Raw genomic sequence first — 24,961 nt, 5'->3', positions numbered from 1 at the left:
ATATTTTCGTAAATAGTATGGTATTATATCCATGTTAAAATATTTGAAACATAAAATAGATTTTTTTATTACAAATCTCTTGAACAGTTACATACTGCCCCCAATACCATTTACAGTTCTACATAACAATTATCCTAAGAAACATACGTTATTGGTTTCTAGCTGGACATCAGGGTGCAATGCAGCGATTTTAAACACAATGGGCCTCATTACACGGTATGCGGTAACCATGGCGCTATTAGCACCATGGTTGCTGCCGGTATTTTACTGTGTCCGCCTTGGTGGATGGCGGAATTACTGTCCTACTCCAAGGTGAGCGGGGGCGGTAATTCCCCATTCACCAAGGCCCTTCCCCATTCCCATTTTTGCCCGCATAGGGCATAATGGGAATGGGAAAGGCGCTAATTGCGGTACCGTAATTAGCATCGAGGTCCCTTTGCTGGTTCATTTTTTAACGCCTGCTAAAAGCAGGCGTTAAAGTACCAACCCGCAAAGGGACCTCGTAATAAGGCGGTAAGGGTTAACGGTCACCAGTAGCATTACCGGTGACCGTTAACCCTTACCGCCCTCCGTGTAATGAGGCCCAATATAAACCGTAACCAAATACCCATCTTCATGCATGTTACCACACCATAAATATCATTCAGATGTTTATTTAATTAAAATAAATTTTCAGAACTTCCAAATATATTTTGTGCACTATTGATAGTTTCATTCTTATGATGTATTTTTAGCGAAATTACTCTTTTTGTCACATTTCCAGTGTATACAGTGTGGCACCACGAAATCCCATATCAAATGCAAAGTATACATTTATATGTATGTGTTGTAATACTGTGTGTGCCTTCTAAGTATAACTTAAATGTATTCTAAAACATTCACAGTTAATGTCCTATAAGCACACTTGTGGGTTACCAGATGGTTAGCAGACTAAAAAGTACACCACAGTAGTTATAGATGTGAAATCACACAATCTCTCCTTAAAAATAAATAGTTACTAAATAGTTATCTGATTCCAATAATTTTCATTACAACAATCTTACGCATTTTTGTTGGCGAACTGAAATATGACATACTTTATTAAAAGATGTGAGTATAACACTATTTCTATCAGAATTGCTGACTCTGAGACAGCATGATGACCAATGTACTGTCATTCCCATTTTGCCCATAACATACTTCACATTCAACCTAGTCCAATTCATGATGGGAGAAACAGTCTATTTTTGCACCTTAACATCTCAGAGCCAGCTCCGAGGAAAAATATCTTAGTAAAGGCCTAAGTAGTATTAGGTGACAATGTGTGGCTCTAACGAATCCTTGTGCATCCAAGCATTGGTTTCGTGACGTATAAACGGCTGGGCAGTGGCAGTGCTATTAGGATTTAAATGTAGTGGATGTTTACCTTTTCTGTGCAGCACTTTCATGTTTTTGGTATACACTTTTGAGTGACTCATACAGAATATTGACCTGAAGAAAACTGAAGATAGTAGCTGGAAGTGCTGTGGTAGATAGAAGAATCCAACTACATTTCTTGGTATAATGTCACTGGAAGAAAACAGGAAGATACAAATAAATATTGATTTTGAACTACACGTAATTAAAACATGTGGTACACATCTGCATATATTATTGCCCCTAGTGTAGCACTGCTCCGATGATTGACATTTTGCATGACTTGACAAAAATGTGGCTAAGTACTTAACAATGTGTGTTATAGTAGATAGTTGGCACTTTGCAGGTCTGTATTTATCATTACAAAGGCCAATGACAACATGTGTAACATTATTAGTGGCCGTATTTTGATCACATTTGCATGCACCTGGGGCCTAAACAGTTATACACGAAATCAATCAACATATTTCTGTGTGCATTTTCAGAACTGATATGCATAAAAGTGTGCAAGCTTCTGAAGCAAGCCCTATTGGTCTACCACTTCAAGCAATTTCGAAAGCAAGTACGCAGATAATATGATGATCTGTGAATCTGCTTGTGAGGCAAGGAGATCAGGGTCATGACAAGGTGCTCGACTGAATATGAGTCTCAGAAAATTACAGATAGACATGTGATAACAAAACAAGATATGGAAAACAACACACACAATTGTGATCTAAAACTTTCAACTAACAAAATATTATCCACTAGAAAGAATTTAAAAATGAATTGAGCACCTCAGATTGTAGTCAGAAAGGTGTAACTGGAAAAGAAAAAAAGTTAAGAATAACATTAATTTACATGTAGGCAACCTATGTTCAATATTTTCTACATCATCTTCAAGTTCCATTATTTTATTTTCCATTATCTTTCTTGTCTTGCCCTCTTCAAAGCAAAAGTGCAATGTTACAGGGAAATCACTAAGACAAATCCCCATATGATTAGTGACTAATTAAAAAGAGAATTGTTGTTTTATTATACGTCTTCTCTATTCCATACAATAGGTGGACTCTTCTCATATGTTCATTGTTTATGTTATTTTCAGACTTTTTGACAACAAATAGATATCAAGTTTATATGCTTGAAATAAAAGAAAGCAAACTAGACAAACTATACCTCTTTTTGGCCACCTATATTAGTACAGAATACATAGTCATGTGTTCTATGAAACAACTAGTTAAGGACGTTTAGCATAATGGCAAAGAAAGACATTTATTAGAAGGCCCCAGAAAACAGTCACTCTTCCAAGTCGCTGGCAGCACACAGTGCTGGGCCCTAACTATACAGTGCCATGCGACTCATATGTTAAATATGATATGAATCAAAGGGAGATGCTGCTGACTTGCTCTCTTGGCTGGTGAAATATAAAACAGCTCAGATTAGATCTACTAACATAGAGGAGCACCAATGGTTGAACAATAGGTCTGTACTTCTTCACTCATATTCCTCATCTTTCAAACAATCTAAGGAAAATAACTTTCAAATACTTATGTGGTTCCAGTTCAATTGCCCAAAACTGCTTGTTTCTTCTCTAAATTAGATATGTGCTCCTTCTCCTTCTGATCCTTGTATTATCTCAACTCTTCTGATGACTTTGCTAATTTCCTTCTGACTAAAATTAAAAACAATTACACTTTCATAAGACCATAATATTCCTTCTGTTTCTGTAATAAAGGACTCTGTTATTTGTAGTTCTTCTGTTCCTGGTGATTATATATCTTCTTTTATGGGCATTTCTGATTGTGATGTCATCTTTTCATTTTTCAAGGTACACCCTGCTCCCTCTGATCCTTCCTTTTTAGTTAAATCTGTCATCCTACCCTTGCTCCTATTCTTACTAATAGTTTTAATCTCTAGTTTTCTTTTGAATATTTTTCTTCTGTGTGTAAAATAGTTACTATTATTCCTTTACTTACAAAATCTTCCCTAAAGCCAACAGAACCCTCACATTTTCATCCAATCCTCCTTCTTCCTTATTGGTCTAAACTGTTAGCATTGCTAGTTTACTGCCAACTTTCTTCTTCTCGCACTTCTCACAATCTGCTTGCATCACATCAATACTCATCAATGGAAACCCTGCTTCTTTCTTTTTCAAACACAATTATTCACACCTGATAGTTTGAACATTCTTCTAATTTGATGTTGCTCTTAGTGATGCATTTGAGACAGCTGAGCACCCTATTCTGCATTGTGGACGACACACAAATTGTCATCCCTATCTCGAGCAACCACACTAACGAATCTGATACCATCAACAAAGGTTTTGGTACTATCCAGAACTGGATGGCTACCCACAACCTTTGCCTCAACCATGAGAAGACAGTGGTACTCATCATGGGCTTCCCCTCTCGCCTTAATCCCCTTGACCTCTCCTATTCCTCTTCCCTCATTGATGGCACAGTCATCCCTGTCCTCAAACACACCAAAACCCTTGGGGCAAACCCTGACACTGAGTTATCTATGACCATGCACATTTATGCACTTGACTCCTAGACAGCTCACACTGCAAAATTCATCTCCTTTCTGATTCCCAACAATTGCCTCACCCTCTTCAGAGCTATCATCCTGAGTAAACTGGATTATTGCAACATCGTATTCAAGAGCACTTCTGCTACCAACCTGGCAAAGCTACAGTTACTTTTAAAAAAAGCCCTGCGTGTGGCTCTGGGCCGCCGAAGTTTTGACCACATATCTGCAACACTTTATGAGGTCCACTGGCTACCAATAAAAGTGCAGATTGAATTTAAAACACTGTCTATTGCACATCGCTGTATCTATAATGACACAAAGAAGCAGCACTGTTGCTCCCTCTGTTCTACTAACCACTTCACACTGGCTGTTCCACACTTTAAACTCACCTGATCAGGGTCAGGTGAGCTTCAGCACCACAGCCCCACATCTCTGGAACTCACTTTCATTGCATCTAAGAAACAAACCATCTTACCCAGCCTTCAAGAGACTTTTGAAACCATAGCTGTTCAATAAGTATAACTAACTTTACTCTGGATTGGTATTATTCCATTATGACTTTAATACTGACTTTTTACCCGATTGTCTGTTGAACTTTCACTGTTCTTGCCTCTGTACAAACGCTGTGCTACCCGTGGGTCTTGGTATTACACAAATGTAATAATAAATAAAACATACACTAAACAATAAGTTGATCTTTCCAAAGCCCTACAGCATTGGGGTGAAGAATGAATGATTCAATGCAGTGACAAGCTCTGCTCCCTACTCACTCCCAGGTCACATTGTTGGGGACACTTGCTGAGGATCAATGTCTACCAATCTACTAGCAAACCTCCCTAGGCTGGGAGATCAGAGAATGAAAAGGACCAACCTTGAGAGTCACAGCATCAAGAGGGAGAACATCAAGGGTCCCTGTTTTCAAACGTATTCAAGTCACCTTCAAACCCCATTCAACACCTTTGAAGCAACATGACAGGACAGTAAAAATGGTGGCCAGCAACAGAGCGATGCAAACGTGAGCCTCCGAGCTCCCACGACCGCTGCACATACCCTGTGTGAAATAGTCTGTCATCCGTGTCGGATTGATATAAAATATACCTCCCGGGAGAGAAACTGCTGCACAGACAATGGTAGGAAATCGCTGCGGATGGTGAAGGATTAAGGCAGCAGGCGAGCAAGGAAGTTTCCGAGGTGAGTCGTAGAAACGATTCCAAGATGGCGCTGCACTACGCGGCTCGGATGTGAGCCTGCCAGAGCAACAGAAGTACCTGATCAAGAGGCGGCCAGGACGAGAGAAGCGAGAAGAGACAGTACACAGTGACTCCCTGCAGGAGGTGGGTGTGAGCGAGACGCTGCAGGGAACAGGGCTGTCCTGGAGCTGGCCGGTGCTACATAGGTGGCGGATGAGTGGGAGGCAGAGCGTGGCGCCTGTTCTCTGGCACGGCACCCTCTGCCGCGGCAGTGGATGGTGCTTTCCCCCCTCCTCGCCACCAAACCATCGAGAGCGGGCGGGCCCACCACGCCTGAAGCGGGTACCAAGAGGATTACCCCAGTGGAAAAGAGCATGAAGGAGGAACTAATGCAAGGAAGCAGCTCCGTAGTACGAGGCCAAAGAGCCAGGTGAGACTGGAACGCCCCGAACACTCCCAAACCAAGCTCAGGGCTGGTGATTGCACTGTGGCGGGGGAGCGGGCGCGCTACCCCACCCAAACCCAGTGGTGAGCGTACCAAACAAACAGGGACAAAAGGTGTATCTACCGGCAACAAGTAACGATCGGTTCAGGGCACCCTGACACGCAATACGCATGTCATTGCCGCACCGGAGGAGGATTGAGAGCTGACAATGAGGAGCAGCAAGGTGAGGCCAGGGCCAGCAGTAACATCCAGACCAGGAAACAGAACACAAGGCCTCCATCCAGAGCAAAACAAGCAGCTAATCCAATAACCCCCAAAGTCAGAAAGCGGGAAGCCACATAAGAGCCGGCAAACACACCGAGCAACAAACTGCCAACCGTCGCAATAGACGACGACATAAGAAACAGTCCCCAACACGCTCCGAAACTCGGTGAGCAGAGTCACGAGTCTCCAATATGGGCAAAGAAAAAGCCAAAAAGCCGGGAATGCAAAGTAGGATTAATCAATTCACCACACCTGCGACAAACACGCTGGCGGAGCAGACCCACCTGGAAACAATGGAGGGGGAAGGGAACGCAATATCCTTGAAGGACATCATGGCGGCAATCGCCGACTCACGAGCCTCCATGGAGCAGAAAATAGATGGAATTAGCGTGGATGTCTCACTACTGCGCAACAATCTCCAAAAACTAACCTCCCGCACCGGGGAGGCAGAGCAGCGCATATCTGGGGCGGAAGATGGACTGAGGAACCTAGAACAGCAGCTGAACAGGGCTACATCCGCCTAAAAGTACTGGAAGGGAGGTTGGATGAAGGAGAGGGCAGATCAAGATGAAACAATGTAAGGATCCTAGGATTGCCAGAGAAAACCGAAGGCTCCAGCATGGAGTTGTTTCTGTAGCAATGGCTCATGGACGTGTTCGACCAAAAAGGTTTCTCAAAATTCTTCTCGATAGAACGGGCTCACCGAGTACCCACCGGACGCCCAATACCCAGCACTCCGCCACGCACAGTGGTGGCAACATTTCTAAATTACAGAGACCAAGATGCATTGCTGCAAACGGCACGCACAAAAGGTATGACAACCCACAATGGCTCAAGGATAGCCTTTTTTCCAGATTACACAAGAGAAGTGCAAAAGGCAAGGCAGTCATTTGACCAACTTAAGAAACAACTACGCTCCCTGAACGTTAAATATGGCCTAATCTTTCCGGATCAACTGAAAATCTTCCATAAAGGATCGACAGTCCACTTTACCGACCCGAAGGAAGCCTGGAGATGGGCGGAAATGCATATAGATGGTGATTGGAGATCGACTAGGAGAAACAGAAATGGGCACCTCGGAATCCTACCGATCAGAGAGCCCCGTCCTGAACAACCACCAGACCAAGATGAAATTTTACCTCCGCACGAGGAGGGGGGCTGACACAGGAGCTAGTGCCGCACTACACACTTGAAAACCGGCACTAAAGCAGCAGGGGACTCTCGACACTCGAAAGTGACGCAGTAAGACACTCGATATGGATGAAAACATACAAGCGGCCCCCTTGAATGAACGCAGGCCCCCAGCTTGTGGGGAACAGAAGCGTACATTGTAAGTGTTGTTAATTGCAGTCTGGAGTAGATTTTAGTTAAGCTCCGACTGATGTTCGGGCGACAGGTACTTCGAGTTGGGGCGGAGTATGGGGAGGGGGTAGAGGAATTTGCACTTGTTTGTTTAGTTCATTGTTCTATGAAGGCTCTTGTTCATATTTGGGCCTGGCAGTTAACGCACACTTTGGGTCAAGGTCTGGCTCCCGCCGCAGGGATGCAATGCACCATAGCAGGATACATACAACACACCCTGACACACTCATCCCCCAGCTGAAATGACAGGATCCCCCAATAGAACGAATACCAAATCCATTAGGATTATGACATGGAATGTGAATGGGCTAGGCAATATCATTAAGAGGCGCCTACTATTACAACAACTAAATCGGTACGCACCAGATGCAGCATTCCTGACCGAAACACATTTAGCAGGCACGGACTGCAACTTATTTAAACGAACCAACTACCGCATAGCATTACATTCTGATTTCTCCATGGGGTCCTGCGGATTACTCATCCTATACACAAACAACTACCATTTATGCTGATATCCGTCACACAAGACACTGCGGGTAGATTCGTACATATAACCGAAACTCTCTGGGAACGCGCTACATCCATGTTAGCTATCTACGCGCCACCAACGTTGCTTACCTCCTTAATTAATGACATAACACCCTTAATCACTGCAGATCCTTCGAACCTGATGATAATAGGGGGAGATTTCAATGAGGTTATGAATCTGGAACTTGATCGCACACATATTCGTTCAAGGAACCCCTCCACACGCACCAAACTAGCTACATTTATCGACGATCTGGGATTGAAGGACGTGTGGAGACACTTACACCCTGATGCAAGAGAATACTCGTTCCACTCTGGAGCGCATGCCCCCCTATCGAGGCTTGACTAATTCTTTCTCCCGGCAATCAAATTACACCTAGCAAGTGAGGCACAGCTTCTACCCAGAGGCATCTCAGACCACTCCCCTCTCATGCTAGAACGTACCACCAACAGGCCGGCCCCCCTGCCCACCTGGCGACTAAACAATTATTACTTGGGTTTCCCTGAACTAGTGGAGCATATCCAGAAAGCCACAGAATCGTGTTTTAAACTAAATACAGCCTCAGTAGAAAACCCGACAGTGCTGTGGGGGGCATATAAACCGGTACTAAGAGGGGAACTCATCTCCTGGATCACAGACCACAAGAGAAAAAAGTTAAAATCACTCAAGGAGGCTGAAGCGCAAGTACAAAGAGCAGAGGCAACCCACTCATCCCTAAACCAAACAGTCACACCGTGCATTTCAGTTAGCACAAAAACAGCAACAGAACATTGCCCTAGATAACGCCAAGCAGGCACACAAAGCATTGCAAGCCAGGGTGTATGAAACCGGAGACAAAGCGGGCAAAATGCTGGCATGGTTGGAGAGGCGAGATGAGGGTCTCAGACATGTGAGGACATTCAGGACACAAGACGACGCACCAATTACAGCAGATCAGGACATAGCGGAAGGATTCGCAACCTATTATGTTGAACTCTATAAAACACCAACCTCTCCCATAGACACTTCAATCCCAACAGGAATCACCCTCCCCACCCTTAAACCCGACCAGATATCTCTGTTAGAAAAATACATCACAGAAGATGAACTAACCACAGCCATAGTGGACCTCCAATCCGGGAAAACCCCGGGACCCAATGGCCTCTCAGTGGAAGTGTGGAAAAAAATAGGCCCAAATGCGATAACACCACACCTATTGAGGATGTACGAAGCCTCACGCAGAGAGGGATGTCTCCCGCATGATCTTAGGAAAGCCACTATAGTAGTATTGCCCGAGGCAAACAAACCTCCAGACAGATGTAGTTCTTACAGACCCATCTCTCTCATTAATACCGAAACCAAAATCCTAGCAAAAACACTTGCTAACCGACTACAGCAGATCATACCGTACATACAGCATTGGAGAGAGCGACAACTATTCAGGGCCCATTAGCTTTACTAGCGGTGGACTTGGAAAAAGCGTTTGATTCAGTCAACTGGGAGGCAATCTGGGAAATAATGCAAAGAATGGGATTTGGGCCGCAATTCGTGAGCTGGGTCAAACTACTGTATAAATTACTGGTAGCAGTAACAAAAGTGAACGGCTTTGAATCTAAATCTAACACTTTTGAATTAGGAATTATTTAATCTAACCCCTTTGAATTAGGAACAGGGACAAGACAGGGATGCCCCCTATCAGCTATGATCTTCGCATTAGCAATCAAACCACTTGCAATAGTGTTAAGAACCACAGGGACATGGGACGGCTTCCGCTGGTCAGAAAACTGGGAACACAAAGTGTCCCTATACGCAGACGACCTGCTTATATACTTAAAAGACCCAGTAAGATCCTGCCCCATAGTAACTACTGTGCTAGAGAGATATGGCTCATTCAGCGGCCTACGCGTTAACTGGGCCAAATCCATTCTGTTCCCTTTAGGACAGGAAGAAGACACAATGCCACCCCACTGCCCCTACCAAGTAGAGAGGGAACAATTCAGATACCTGGGTATACAAATCACTAGCAACCTGAACGACTACATCCCTAAAAACGTACACCCGGTAATGAAAAAATTTGCGGACACTGGTCAACGATTCCATTAACTTTATTAGGTAGAGCGGCACTCTTCAAAATGATGGCCCTGCCCCGTTTCTTATATATATTACAAAATGCCCTGTTACATATCCCACCAAAAGAGTTTAGGAAAATAGACCAAACACTCTGGAAGCTGCTATGGAATGATGGCCACCCACACATGGTACTTGCTACTCTCCAGAGGTCCATATGGGAGGGTGGAATTGGACTCCCCCCGACTGCAAACGTACTACTGGGCCAGCAAATGGCAGTCGTGAATGATAAACTGCATGGAGATACCTCAACGCCACATAACAGACCACCAGAGACAGACACTCCCGACAAACCCATCATGAAATACCTCTATAAGAAGAAAACACGAACGACCACTCCCACCATGCAATTACACACAACCCAGATCTGGGCGGACACACATAAATTCGTGGGATGGGGAAACAAGCTACCCAAGCACAGCCACTATGGAACAACAAGGACCTCCTGGAAGTGTACACGCTTCCCAAATGGCCAAACTGGTCACGGCATGGGACGTTGACGATAGGCGATGTCGTGAAAGAAGGCAACTTAATTCCATTTATGGAGCTGGCACTCCGCTTCAATCTCCTGCAAACTGAACAATACCACTACACCCAGTTGCACCACGCACTACAGGTCAGCCTCCCCGATATGAACTCCCTGCTGGAATACACCCCAATAGAACAAAACTTATTCCCAGAACGAATCTCCCACAAAGTAACATCGGTATTGTACAGCACCATAACCTCCTTCGGCACAACAAAACTGTTAGGGCTACAGGCCAAATGGGAAACTGACGTGGGTACTATACTACCAGAGGAATGGGTCTCTGCACTGATGTTTCCAGGGAAGTGGCCATATCTTCAAGACTTATTCTGATTCAACTAAAGATACTGCATAGAGTATACTACCCCAGGGTAGCCCTCTATAAATGGGGAAGTATAAATGATCCAGCCTGTCTGCAGTGTAGAGCTGCAGAGGGTACCTTCTTCCATATCCTATGGGAATCCGCCCACATTCAACAATTCTGGGAGGCATGTTGCAATGAATGATCAAAGGTCATGGGCAAATCGATTACTAGAGACCCAAAACTACTACTGCTGGGAATGGAGGATGAAATTGAGCTGTCAAGATATGAAAAACTGTTTCTGTTCACCACCACCGCACTAATTAAAAGGAACATTGCACAACAATGGGGGTCAGAAATGACACAGAGTTATGATCAGTGGGTGACAGATGTGGACATTTGTGTTGCAATGGAGCGCAGGGTGTACACTGCCTGAGGATGCCTGGCAAAGGCGCAAAAAATTTGGCAAAAATGGGAAGACGCCCACTGAAATACAACTCAGAATAATTGATGGAAGGGTCATGTTGGGGCAAATCTTGGTGATTTTTGTGTGCTCGTAACAAAGCAAATGGGGGTATGATTTCTTGTAACATGTAGACTCATTCTCAACTACTTGCATGTACTGGAGGGAAACGGACAATGACCTTTTCATTTGTAGTATGCCTGTATTTGTTTGTTTGTATCTAAATCAATAAAATGTGTTATAAAAAAAACATGACAGGACAGTGCTGCCTTCGGAACAAACTCAGACTTCTAACCACCTCTGCTTGCATCATTGAATTTACTCTATGCCATATTGCCCGAACAGAGTCCCGTCAATCATCAAGCTTCAGCACCAGTGCACCATTCAGATGACTTTGAACTGCTGCATCGATCTTCCAGGACTTTAAATTGCAACTAGATTCATACTGCTGTATCAGTGTGTCACTCAGCGACCCAAACTAGGGGAACTCATCATTTCAAACAAAGTTCAATCATCAAAATGCTACTGGTTATACTTTGATCTGCATCACTCTCCACTGCCTTTGTACTGCACGGACCAACCACCCACCCACTCAAATCCAACTTGGTGTGGACTCTCCACTTGGGATTACCGCATCTCGACACCTTCAAAACCAGTTCAAACCACAAGCACAACAGTCCAAAGCCTGCTTTGACACTGCAAAACTGCCTAACGTTGGAATCAGATAATTTAAAGTGACCCTGGATGTACACCTGGACCACCTTGTGAGACCCTAGAGTATGGTTAAGTCCCATTTGCAACTTTTTCCACCAAGACATAGGGCATCATTACGGGTCCAGCGGTAACCCTGCTGGTGATACCAACGGGTTGCCGCCGGACCCGTTAAGAATTACCGACGCCTGACTTCCCGTAAACACTGGTGTATTAGAACCCTGGTGGCCGCGAAGTCAGGCGCCAGTAATTCTGTTAATCCCCATTCCCTTGGAGTCTGATAGGACTCCATGGGAGTGGGGACCACGGAAGCACCGGCACTGTTAATAACGGTGCTGGTGCTTCTGTGACAGCTTGCCTAACGTAACTGCGTCGGGCACAGTGATTCCGGCAGGCAAACCCATAGTTTGCCGGTCTGGAAACAACGGTTCCGGTAGGCTTACCAGCACTGTTGTTTCCGGACCGGCACACTTGTAATGAGGCCCAAAGCTTTTTTAACAACATTGTTTGATTTCTTTCCTCTTTTCAGACTGCTTATGCATTCCTGTTCCACATCTTCTATCTTTGTTTACAGCAGTGAGTTTTTGAAAGTGGTTTACTAGTTAGTTGTATGGTGCATTTGTTTAATTAAAGTATACATGTTGTTGCAGGACTTTCATTGGACATTCTTTCATTTTGGAAATGCTGTACTATTGCTGTTTGAGTTGTTACTGTCTCACATTCACACCCCTTCTAATAGTAAAGCCTCCCTTTTGGCTCACATTACCAAAAAAGGTAGAGGGCATATATCTATTGGCTGTGCCTGTTTTACCTTTCTAGATTGGCTGTGCCTGTTTTACCTTTCTAATAGGGATCACTTTTGGTTTGGAAACTGGGGACTGAGTAGGCCGTTTAGCTAATACTCATCATTTTGTGACAATAAGCAATGAAAACACCTGAAAGCCAACTTTCATGAAATTACAGTACACATTGTCAGTGCCTTGCACAAACTCCACCCGCAAAAGGTACTCTCAGCATTCCATTCTAACACCTTGGATAGCTTGACCTGATAGATTTATTTTAACTGAAACACATCATAAGCCCCACAATCCTTGCACACCAGCATTGTGAGATAAGTTTGTCCAGTGTTGGGTGAGGTTTCTTTCTTTAGCTAATGCACCCCACCCATTTGTGATAACTATGGGCATTGAGGCTGAAGTAAACCCTGACCAGCATTGTTTCTTTATAACTATTCATCTATTCAAGGTTGCCAGTGCTGGGAATTTGACTTTTACATAAAGACACATGTTTCAGTTGACATGTGGGTCCGCATATCGGGTTTTATTGAATCCACTGGATACAAATTATTTGCTGTGTGTTATAAACCCTTTAGAAACAGTTCCAGCAGCATCACTAAAACCTTTTTTCATTTAAGAGTGCTTCAAAAACCAGCCTACCAATATCCAGGACTTTTATACAACAGTATACATGCTGTTTGCACACAATCCAGATGTATCATATCGAATTCTGACGAGAGAAGGTCTTTAATTCTATATCGTTGCTGCACATGGCTACTCTACGTTTGGTGTTGGTGAAGCTTCTTTTGCCATTCCCACATCCACGCTATTATCCTGTATTGTTCAGTGCTTTTACTTACAGTACTTGTAATATTGACACGTTCACCTTCATCCTTTCTTACAGTACTACTCATAATGTCATTGACCAATGTCTCTTTCTTCTTGCGATGGATTTACATTTGCCCATTATCACTCCTGTAGTGCAACACAAACAGTACATATTTTCCAATAAAAAAACAACACATTCACACATATTTAATATTTTGTAGTTTCCTGGAGCTAGGATTGAGACAGAACAGTTTCTGATATGTTGATGGATAAAGGTTGCCACAAGATAATGTTTTCACTGTTATTACATGTCATCTTCAATCTGCAATCTGGGAACATCACTTCTGCCCTACACAAGTACAAGGGTGAGTAGTGGCTAAAGCATCTACTCAGCCTTCAATCTGCAACAAAATAAGAATGATTCCAATCATAAAGTTAAAACAGGCACAGTTAAGATAAATACCTCCTTCCTCTTTTGTGGTAAAATAGGCAAAGGGAAGGCTTTACTCTCTCACGAAATGTGAATGTGAAGCCGTAGCAAGCAAACCAGCAATGTACAACAGTCCAACATAAAGGAATGTATATTCAAAGTTATATAAAAATACATACACTTTGACACCATATGCAATAATAAATAGATAAAAACACTACAAAAACTCACCCGAATAGAGAGAACACACAATATGCAGAGGTAGCAAGATGCATCCCTCTGGTTAAAGAAACAGCGAGAAAAAGTTACAAAAACTACAATATTCTTCAAAAAGTATATGTTCTTTGTTGTGAAGGGGATTAAAGTGATTTAGCCAGTCTCCAGGGCCCATAAATGGACCATTTATCAGGCAATAATACCTTTGCAGTGTGTTGGTTGTTCGACAATGGTTATCTAGGCTTCTTAGCACTGTGCTAGCGGTTTGATTCGCACTCAAAAGCAGCAGTCGCCTTAGTCCAGAGGTCAAGCAGGTGTCCAGTCAGGGTCAGACTGAAGGTTGCTGCGGTATGAGGAGATGCTCAAGCAAATTGCAATGTGGAGACCAGCATGTTCGGTTAGACGTTTGAGGATCAACGGAACATGGGCTGATGTCACGATGTGTAAGGCAATTCAGTTTAATGCTGCGATTCAAGGTCTTATTTCAGGAAGAACTCTAAGGTTGGTTCAACCATTGCTTGAATCAGTGACAAAAAGGCTGGAGGTTCAAGCAGCAGTTGAAACATTGCAGGTGTAACAATACTACTTAATTTGCGCCAAGGCAATGACAATAACAATGATGCTCCATTGTTTGAGCCGAGTCAATGACTCGCTTCAGCTGGTGTGGTATGGTGGCAAACTGGTTTGAACATGTAGGACAGCAGTTCAAAGTTTGGTGAGTGCCAAAGTTAGCTCCATAGAGTTGGCTCTAACAGAGTAGAATGGGCTGGAATCACAGTGTGCAGTGGTTTGATGATTATGTTGCAGGGATCCTGGTTGTCTTAGCTCTCAGATGCTATGAGTCCCACACAAGTCACTTTGGAGGTGTGGGTTTGAACTCCACAACTACCACCAGCGTGACACATTGACTTCTGTCCTGCAGGAATAGAACAGTGGTTAGAGGCTAAAACACCTTCTCAGCTCTCACACATCTACAAAATAAGAGTGAACCCAATAATCTTTGAGGTAATGTTGCTGAGGGAAGGCGATACACTCAAGAGGGTTGTGAATGTGAAAGGGTAGCTACCTAACCAGTAAAGTACAAAGGTCCAAAATAAAAGAATGTACAATCAAGGTTATACATATATACATATATTGGAGGGCCTGTAGTTATGGTTAAGTTGCTCAATCCATAGGAAGAGCACTTTTTGGGAGGCTTATAACTTTGCCCCCACCCCTCCCTAGACAAATCCTCACAAAACTTTGCAAAAGAAGTACATGGCCCCATCAGATTGATTCTGAGATGTTTGGTGAGGTTTCATGGAGGTGGGGGCAAAGTTCTAGGTGGGTTCCAAAATGTGTGTTTTTCCCCATAGACGCAATGGAAACAAAATGTGCTCACTCATACAGTCCAAAGCGCTGGACAGATTTTCACCAAATTTGCTCCCAAAAGCATGTCTTTGTGAATTTGGTGTAAATCCACCCAGTAGTTTTTTTAAAACAGGCAAAAAGTAGGTAAATAAAATTAGTGATATCTGGGTTCGGTCTGCGGACTCACTTCACTGTTCCTTCCGTGGACGGGCCTCTGACTGGTCCGGGGGCACTGTGATGTCTGCGGACATTGGAAACGCCCACCATGTTGGATTTGTGGACAGCCGCCATTGTCCATGAACACTGTGGTAAAAACATATTAAAAAACACCACATTGCACTTGTCCAACTAATGAAACAATCTCTGGGGAGCTGAGGGGTGATGAGGATGGGATTAGATAAGGCCTTAAAAAGCCCCCAAAACTGGTGTTTTTTCAACTCTGAAATCTATGAGCAGTCCAGATGTCAAGGGCAGTTCTTTGATGTTCACGAACATCTGAGATGTTCGGGGACATCTACGCCTATTTCTGCATTACAGGGTTGGTGAAAAGCAATTTTCCAATGGCTTATAACTTTGGCGCTACTCAATGAAATTGCATGACATTTTGGAATTTCATTCTTGACCTGACACTGAATGGTTCTGCTTTGCCAGGAAGGACCAAAATTAGAGGGGAGGTCCAGCAATATTTTAAAGGCTTATACATGAGGTGCCATTTGACGGAACTGCACAAAAACTTTGAAACATATTTTAGATCTAGATATGAATGTTTTTGCAAAGTTTGGTGGGATTCTGTCAAGAGTGGGCAAAATTAGAGGGGGGTCTCAACATTTTTAGATGGCATGTAAAGTTGTTGCCATTTGATGAATATGGACAAAAGTTTTCAGAAAGATTATAGACCCAACCTTGAATGTTTGTGAAAAGTCTGAATGGATTTTGTCAAGTGGGGGCTAAGTTATATGACTCTTTTATGTATGTGTATTTTGACAAAGACCTGAAAGCATGATTTTGCAAATGTGACTGTGTTTAATTTTTTGAAAACTGTCATAATCTAGGTACAAAAAATAGTGATAAATATATATTTGGTGACTGAGGTGTAGCCTGTGGCCATGGGCAGTGGCCAAAGGCCATGGCCCCAACAATCTGGCTACTGGCAATGACCACGAGGGACCTGCTATGTGCTAACGTCTTTCAAAATTGGGATAAGTTTGAATGGGAAAAAACATCTGCTCGTGGGTACAGGTTGAAGTGCTGGATGGGATTGCAGCAAACATGCGCAAGGAGGGTCAGAAAGACATTGAAAACTTGGTTTTGCAACTATGTCCTGTGTTTTATTTTTTTGAAAGTGTGAAAATGTAACTACACAACACAGTGATATAACATTGGTGTCGTCTTAATGGGCCTGGCTGTCAACACAGAGAAATGTATAGTGTAATTTGTTTACTGGGGTATGCGGCATGGCCAAAGAAGTAGGTTTGAATGGGAAAAAATATTCTGCTTGCTGTTATAGCATGAAATGGTAGACTAGATTACAACACACTTGTGCGATGAGCATTAGCAAGGACCTGAAAGCATGCTTTTGGAAATATGTCTTGTGTTTTATTTTTCCAAAGTGTAAGAAGTAAGAATGTAAGTAGAAAAACTAGTGATATACATTTGGTGTCTGGGTAGTGGGCCTGGCCCTCGGCAAATGCAAATGTGTACTCTGATTTGCTCATTGGATTTGGAGACTGGCCATGGCTGCAAGCCATGACCACTGACCATTGGTTGCATTATTAGGGTATAGTGGACACTGAGCTCGGATGCAGGGTAGGTGCAGTGAATAATAGGGGTGGTTTGCTTTGGCTGGGGTCATAGTTGACCCTCATGCCTTATGCCGTAGGCAATTGGACAATGATTTGCATCCCCAGCATGTGCTGCTGATAACAACAGACATAAGTTTGTGTTGCAAAAAATATGTTTCTGAGGTTTATAGTTCTTTCATATATATGTAAAGAGGAATTATTAATAACTTATATAAAGTGATGCAACAACATTAAACATTTTCACTTATAAAAACCTATTAAATTGACAGAAAAAACATTGTTAAAGGGATCTTACTGTTAAGATGCATCCCATCTTTAGGACTCCTGTGCTCTAGTAGTTAGCCAGTGGCGTCCCACCTTGGCATCCCTTGGCATTTCCCTACTGGGTTCTTATGAGCATTTGCCCATCTGTACTGCCCCTTCTATTTATGCACTTCTCTCACTACACAATGCATATGAGCATTTATAGGAGCGCTGTGTAAATGTTTTTTGTATAAGTAAGGGGAATTCAGATGCAAAAGGTTTGTAGAAGATTGTTAAGTGACAGTTGGTGTGTGGAATCTTAATACAGTCATAGGCTTAAATGAACAGTTTTTGGAAGTGATTGGTGGATAGATGTTTGGCTGTTTGAATGCAGGCATTGAGAGAGTGTTACAAATATAAAATGAAAAAGGGTAGAAGAGCTGCCCTGTGTGATGGTGTGCATGTGCCATCAGGGTATTTCAATGAGCCATGGCCTGGAAAGGGGACTTTGGAGACAGCAAACAGCTATAAAGGTCCATCGATTATGGTCCTTATTGTACACTAGAGAAAAGTATTTGGGACAGAAAATACTTTCTGTCCTTTTATATTATTCTCTAGAATATAATTGTCCATTATTCCCATTAGTATAACACAAAATGATAATGGAAATGTTGGAGAATCGTATGGAGTCTATCTACTTTACTGAGAAATGTAAAGTAGATGGAGTCTATAATATTACCTTTTTTAGTTCTATTTTTTACTGAGAAAGGTAGTTCCTAAAGGATCGTTTTTTGGTGTTGTTTGATTATTTATTTTTGCAGGAGAGGGCGGAAAGTAAGGTGGGGAGGGAAATGAGGGAAGAGGCACCAACCACATATATGGAGGTGCAGGTGGACAGGGGTAAATGTTGCAAGTGTTTTACACCTAAAGTAGGGGCAGTATTTCTCATGCTCCTTGATTACAGCTTCAAAAGCACTTCGAAATTGCTCCCCCTGCACAGAGGTGTGTTGCAGTGCATGAAGGAGTACTGTCCAGGTAGTCTGCGACTGAGTACAACGTTGCACTAAGTGCATTTCACGTTGGTAGCTTTAGCCTTTGGTACATTCCCAACAGTGGTAAGGAACTGCCACACCCATGATTCTCTCTGGGTGCTAGAGGTAGGCACTTCCTCTACCTCATCTTCTTCGTCCTCTGCATTGGCTTTTGAAGTACTGTGCTTTTTTTGTTGTGTAGGTCCTCCAAACGGTGGTGGTGATGGCTCTTGCGGAGGAGGGATGGCATTAGCTGATCCCATTTTTACTATACATAGCAGCATTGCTAATATTCTTCCAAGTATGTGCTGTGCGCTAGATTGTTAATGGATGATGAGTAGGAATAGGTGTGGGAGCTTTGCAAGGGTACATTTTGAGCTTCAAAGTCCCTAGATCAGCTTAAAATGCAGTTCTGAACTGTTTGGGAAGGACGGACCCATTTGTGAAGTGTGGAGGCATTCCCGAACACATCATCATGTCGCGCGCGCGTGTTCACGTGACACTGTCCGAAAAGTCTGCGATGACATCAGACGTTCGCGAACGTCAACGAACACAAAAACAGTGTAAAAAGTTACAAAGTGTGTATACAAGTGTTAAAAATGATACTAGAAGTTGGAACATGGCAGAATTTTAAGGTGGAACTTTGTAAATTGGACATAAATGTTGCTATATTGAGGTAAGTATGATATTAGTAATTTGTAGGAAATTAGCTTGCACTGGTAAAAACCCATGAAATTCACAACTGTTTACGGGACATTATGGTTAAGTTACACTAATTAAACTAGCCCCATAGTCTCAATGGGAATGGAGAGGATGCTAACAACGGGCCCGTTAATGACGGGCCCGTTGTTAGCATCCTGGTGTGCCAGCGGGTCCCGCTAAGGATGTCTGGCCAGACCAGTCGCCCTTAGCGGGAGCCACTGCAGACCTCGTAATGTGGCGGCCCAGAATGAACGGTGCCGGTCCCTTACCGGCAGCATTCATTCCATGGCCGCCACACTTGTAATGAGGCCCACTGTCCGTAGTCTTCGTTGGCCTTCAACAGGACTGTCACCAGGGCAGTTTCGTGCAAAAGCCCTAATGCCAACGACGCTTCATATGTGCTGCATAAATGAGACACAATGATATCGGCATATTCTTTATACATCTCCTCAGTAATGCCATCCATCCCAGCAGGCTTACCATTAGGGAGAGAAATGATCAAACAGTGTATCTCCTCCTTAGATGGGGGCTATTTAAAGCATCCCCTTGTGTGGGGTCCAGCCATCCCAACACCACCTTGTCAAGAAACTGCTCAATCTTGTTTGCCACTTGCGTTTGGGAGGTATATAAGTGATTATAGTAATTGTGAAAAGGCGGAGTTGATCCCCCTAAGTTCTCTGACTAGTGTCAATGAAGGATCCGCAATCTCAAGGATGGACACCTGTTGGCGTTCATGTTTCACTGCCCAGGCTAGAGTATGGCTGGTTCTGTCAGCCTCCCCATACGCAGCAGCTGCAATCGGGTCACCCACAAATCTCTCTTCCCTGCTGGCCACTGATGTGTATTCCTCCATCCTCCCCCGCAACGAATGCCCAATCTCGGGATCATCACACCTCACCTGTCGCTGTTCCAAACTTTTGATCTCCTCCTCAAGTGATGCCATAGTACTACAAAGCGATTTCAGGACCACGCCCTCCTTGGAGATACAACAGCCCCTGGTGTAGACTTGAAATGCTTCACAAATTGTTCTCGTGTCAGGCACTGAGCCCCCATTTTTCTGGAAAAAAGTAAGTATATCTTACTAGTTTTTGTCCTTGAAGACAACTTCTTCCAGAGCAGGCCTCCTAACTCACCATTGAAGAACGTGGGGACCATGTGCAGGTCTATGAAGGGAGATTAACACTGATGAATGGTCTGACAGCGTCTTCGGCAGAATGTGAGCTGTGGTTAGAGCTCTGGCTATGTAAAATTTGACCAAATTGGTGATTAGGTCAATTGTTTATGGTCAGCTAGGCTAATACCTCCACAGATACCATGATGTAATCTATCCAGGATGCACTGTTGTGCACCCCAGAGTAGAATGCGTATTCTCCAGCTGTGGGGTTACAACACCAGCCCTGTCCAGTAGACAGTGGCAGTCTGCAATGTTTCCCCGTGTTCTAGTGGCTTTCGGGAATGTATGCTCTGCTGTGGACGAATGATCCAGTGTCAGTGATAAGAGAATATTAAAATCAACTATTCAGGCAATCTCATAGGATGGAAATGTATGGATATTATTTGCACATGTTTGAAAATCATCTGGGTAGTCAACATTAGGGGCATATAGGGTAATGAGGAAAATCTGCATCTCCAGGCATTCACACACCAGGAGACGAAACTGCCCTTATGTGTCAGCAATCTGGTCGTACAAGATGAAGCCCAGCGACTTGTGGATATATGTTGCCACCCCCCCCGGAGTGCGATGTAAATGGAGAACTATAGCAATGGACCCCCCACACCTGGGACTTTGGCAGAAGTGGGTCTCCTAAAGGCAGAGAATGTTCACCTGGTGTATTTTCGTCTGATTAATGATCAATTGGAACTTCTTATTGTTAGTTAGCCCCTGAATATTCCACATCATCAATGTGATAAGATCACCCATCAGGGCTTAGCATATGCCACAAATAAATCTTGTAAGCACTACCACCACACCACAGGGTCCTGGTGAGGGCCATACTGGGCACCCCACCCTAGGAGCCAAACCATGGTTCTCAGAGAGATCATGCCCTGTTTAAACAATTGAAATATTAGTACTATGTGTACAAACAAACCCTGTAACCCCCACCCACCGAGACCAGAAACATAAACATACCGGCCAGTACCACACCCACCCCTAACCTTAACCAAACAATAAACACCCAAGTGCAATTACTGTGAAAACAAGGGAGCTGCCGGTGGCTGCTATCCCTCCAAGTGACAGGCATCTTGTCAAACTATCCAGCTTCCCGCGATAACTGATCTTTTCATGTTATGGCACTGTTCATGCAAGTGAATGATGAGGACACAATCGAGGGGCAAACAGATCAAGGATATGTCCATGTTCAGCAGGGTGATTGGCACGGGAGCCCCCCAGGTCCGGCAGTCCAGCTGCAAATCTTTTCGCCTATTCAGATGACATGAAGAAAAGAATCTTAACATTATGAACCACCCTTAAATTCACTGGGAATAGCATGGCATATCGAATTTCGGTCTTCCTCAGCGAATGTCTTTTGTTGGTCCTGGACTTGTGGGCTAAAGTCGGGAAATATCTGGATCGTCACTGATCCAACCCAAAGCTCTTCCTTCTCTCTGGCTGCGTTAAGGTTGCGCATCTCTTTCCCTATAATTGAACATTTATAGCCCATTTAGGGGTGCCCATCGGTGGTATGACGGTCAGAGAATGATGCGCATTCTCCACCAGGAACATGTTGAAAATTGGGAGGCTGTCCAGACTTACAGAAGCAGTTTTTCAACAAACTTTTCCATGTTATTTATTGCAGTCGATTTTGGCACCCCAAGGATACGTACGTTATTCTTCCTTGAATGACCTTCGTGGTCATCATTCATCGCAACAACCCTCTTCATCGCCTGCTGGAGTAGAACCATTTCTTTTTGCAATTTTGCTACTTTGTCGTCCCCATGACTAATTCTACTCACTAATTCTACTCACATTTGATGTCATCCATCTTTGTACCCATGTTATCAGTACTGTCCTTCAGGGCCAGTAAGGTATGTTAATGCTGTTACATCATTGGTTGAAGGGCCTGGGGCAGCGACGGACGCCAAACAAGGCTGATCCATTTTTGCAAACTGTTCCATTTTGGATTGTTTCTTGGGGTTAACCATGCTGAGTTCCGCCACGCCAGAAGGCACAGCCATGCTCCACACAACTGCACCGAAACACTTGCACTCCTTGCCCGGGTGGTTGGTGTGTTGCACCCAGGCTCAATCCCCGCATTCCCTACAGCTTTGTGCACCAATGTCAGGGAGAGCGCAGTCCCACAGCGGTCCGGAATGAAAACACCACTGTGATGGTGGTAGAAATGGGGGTAGCGAGCCTTCATCAGGTCCCAGCTCCTGCAGATGGATAATAGTGCCTGCTGTTTTCCACACCATGCTATGCAGCACTTTCCAGGCTGGTTCAGGGACCCAACATGGTCAAGGACTACCATGGATCATTCCCCGAGGGAGGATGCACTTGGGCTCAGCAGGATAGGTGACCAGGTGCAGCTCTTAGTCCTCACCTGCGCTGGCTAACCCCACAAGGATAGCAGACTGGTGTTTCTCTGCACCACTAATGTGGCCCGCATCAGCTTTCAGCCCCCCTGCCCCTCCACAACTAGGCTGCTCATGGGCAGGGGGCCGCCAAAACGCGGTTGGACATCAGTGCTATCTTGCCAGATGGTCTCAGTAGCCGCAGATGGTCCTTGCCAGGAGCCGACTCAGGCGTGCTCACCTCCCTCCCACAGGCTCTCATCTCTGTCTCTGCACCAGAGGGTTACTGCAAGGCCACCCCAGCCTCCACACAGCACCCAGTGTTTATCCTCAAACCAAGGATCCTGAAGGACGGGACTCAGCTCAGTAAGTGCCTCTTCAATTCCGGGTACAAAAATACAGCATATTTCCAGCCACACGACTAGGGAAGTAGGATTGTTTAACAGGATGTTAATGGTGCCTGTTGGAGCTGTCTCACGCTGTGGCCGTTTTGAAGCTACACAACAGTACCCCCAAATATGTGTATTTGTAAATTGTGTACCCTGGGTGACAGAGGAGGAGGACTGACCAAAAGTGTCATGTCTCCTCATATACACAACAGGAGTACATTCCAGATTGGAGCCCATCTGGACCACCAGAGCTGACCAGCCCTGTGATCCTTGCATGCATTCCCAAGCTCCAACATCAGATGACCTGGCATAGAGAGGGGACACTTTGCAGTTCAAAGGATCACAAGGGGCACAGGCGGGCCATAGCCTCCTGTTAAATTCTACCCACCCCGAAGTGTGGCCACAGGAGGCAGAACACAGGGGTTAAGGTGTGGCCAGTGGGTCCCTTTGTAGGGGGGACAACCACTGAAAGTAAGGGAGCATAGCTGGTCTTGGGGACCTCCCCAGGCATGCATAGTGCACTGATGGGTACAACATAGCTGTCAAGCCACGCTGTTCTATGCAGGACCCCTGATCCAATCATGATTTGATTACGCACAGCAGAATGGCCATACCAGCGGCTGTTTGGGTACTCTTACATCCAATTACATGTAGCAGCATGCACCCCTGACATCATGACCTGAAAGCTTGCAACACATACTAGCACCCATTGCTCAGGTACAAGCACCAATGCTGTTGCTCTCAGCCTAAACAAATGGCATGATCACACATCATCTCTGGTCCTCATGCACTGGGCTGACAGTCTACACTGCCATCGCAGAGAGGATAATGCACCAACTTGTCATTTCCAGACATTCATAAACATGTATTAGTCTCAGCTGCTGAGTGTCGATGATACAATCTTCAAGAGAAAATGTACAAACCACAGAGGTATTGTGCATGTATGTCCATCACATGCCCCCAACATCGCAATCTGGCATCTGTACCTTGTCATCAACTCGCATTGAATGCGCATGAGTGCACCAACTTATCAAGAACTGACAGTGCACATACCTACACTTGTTCACTTCACAGATGCCTACCATCACATGTGCCCAGCATCAGCAAGATGGGAGTACCTGAAATCATGCATACCCATGCCGAACACACATACAGTGTAGAGCAGTGCACCCCATGGGTACTCACCAGCAGCTACCAGCCATGCTTGCCAGTCAAGGATCTGGGTGTGGAGCACTGGGTAGAACTTTTCCAGGAGCCAGAACTGAAGGGGTGTCATCCGATGGCAGCCCGCATGGTGCACCTCCACAGTGTAACCTGCCTGGAGGACTGCCTTTGCCTTATCATGGATCCGGTTTGTGTGGTTGTCCGAGCACTTCTTGACATTTTCCACTGTATGGACAGCCACCGCCTCCATGTTGATGGCAGCCATTATGTGTTTCCAGATCCTCAGACATCTGGCATTTCCAAGCTGCATCGCTGGGTCATAGAGGGCATCATGGTTTGCCAGTACCCGATCAATCAGGATAACAACTTCACTGGAGGAAAAGTTGACAGCCCTCTGCATCACCTTGGGGATGCCGCTCAATGAAGAGGAGTACAGAGCAGAAATGGCAACCCCTGAGGCCGGTGTGGGATAGCTGGGTCCTGACAATGTGCTGTGGAGCTGTGGTGGTGGAACATAGAGGTGTAAGTCACAAGATAGCAGATGAGGTGGTCACAAAGCCTTACAGGTTAGCCACAGGAGAACAGGCAATGGGGGAACAGCAGACACTCCAAGGCAGTGCTGGTGGTCAGCATAGGCACTCACACACTTCCAGGCAGAAGCATGTGGTGAAGTTTGGAGGAAATACAGGGCTGGAGGAGGTAAATAATATGGCA

This window comes from Ambystoma mexicanum, chromosome 1q (genome assembly GCF_040938575.1).
Source record: "Ambystoma mexicanum isolate Mex_15411 chromosome 1q, UKY_AmexF1_1, whole genome shotgun sequence".
In the NCBI taxonomy this organism is placed as follows: Eukaryota; Metazoa; Chordata; class Amphibia; order Caudata; family Ambystomatidae; genus Ambystoma; species Ambystoma mexicanum.
The sequence above is the reverse complement of the archived record's forward strand: the minus strand, read 5'-3'. Positions refer to the sequence as shown.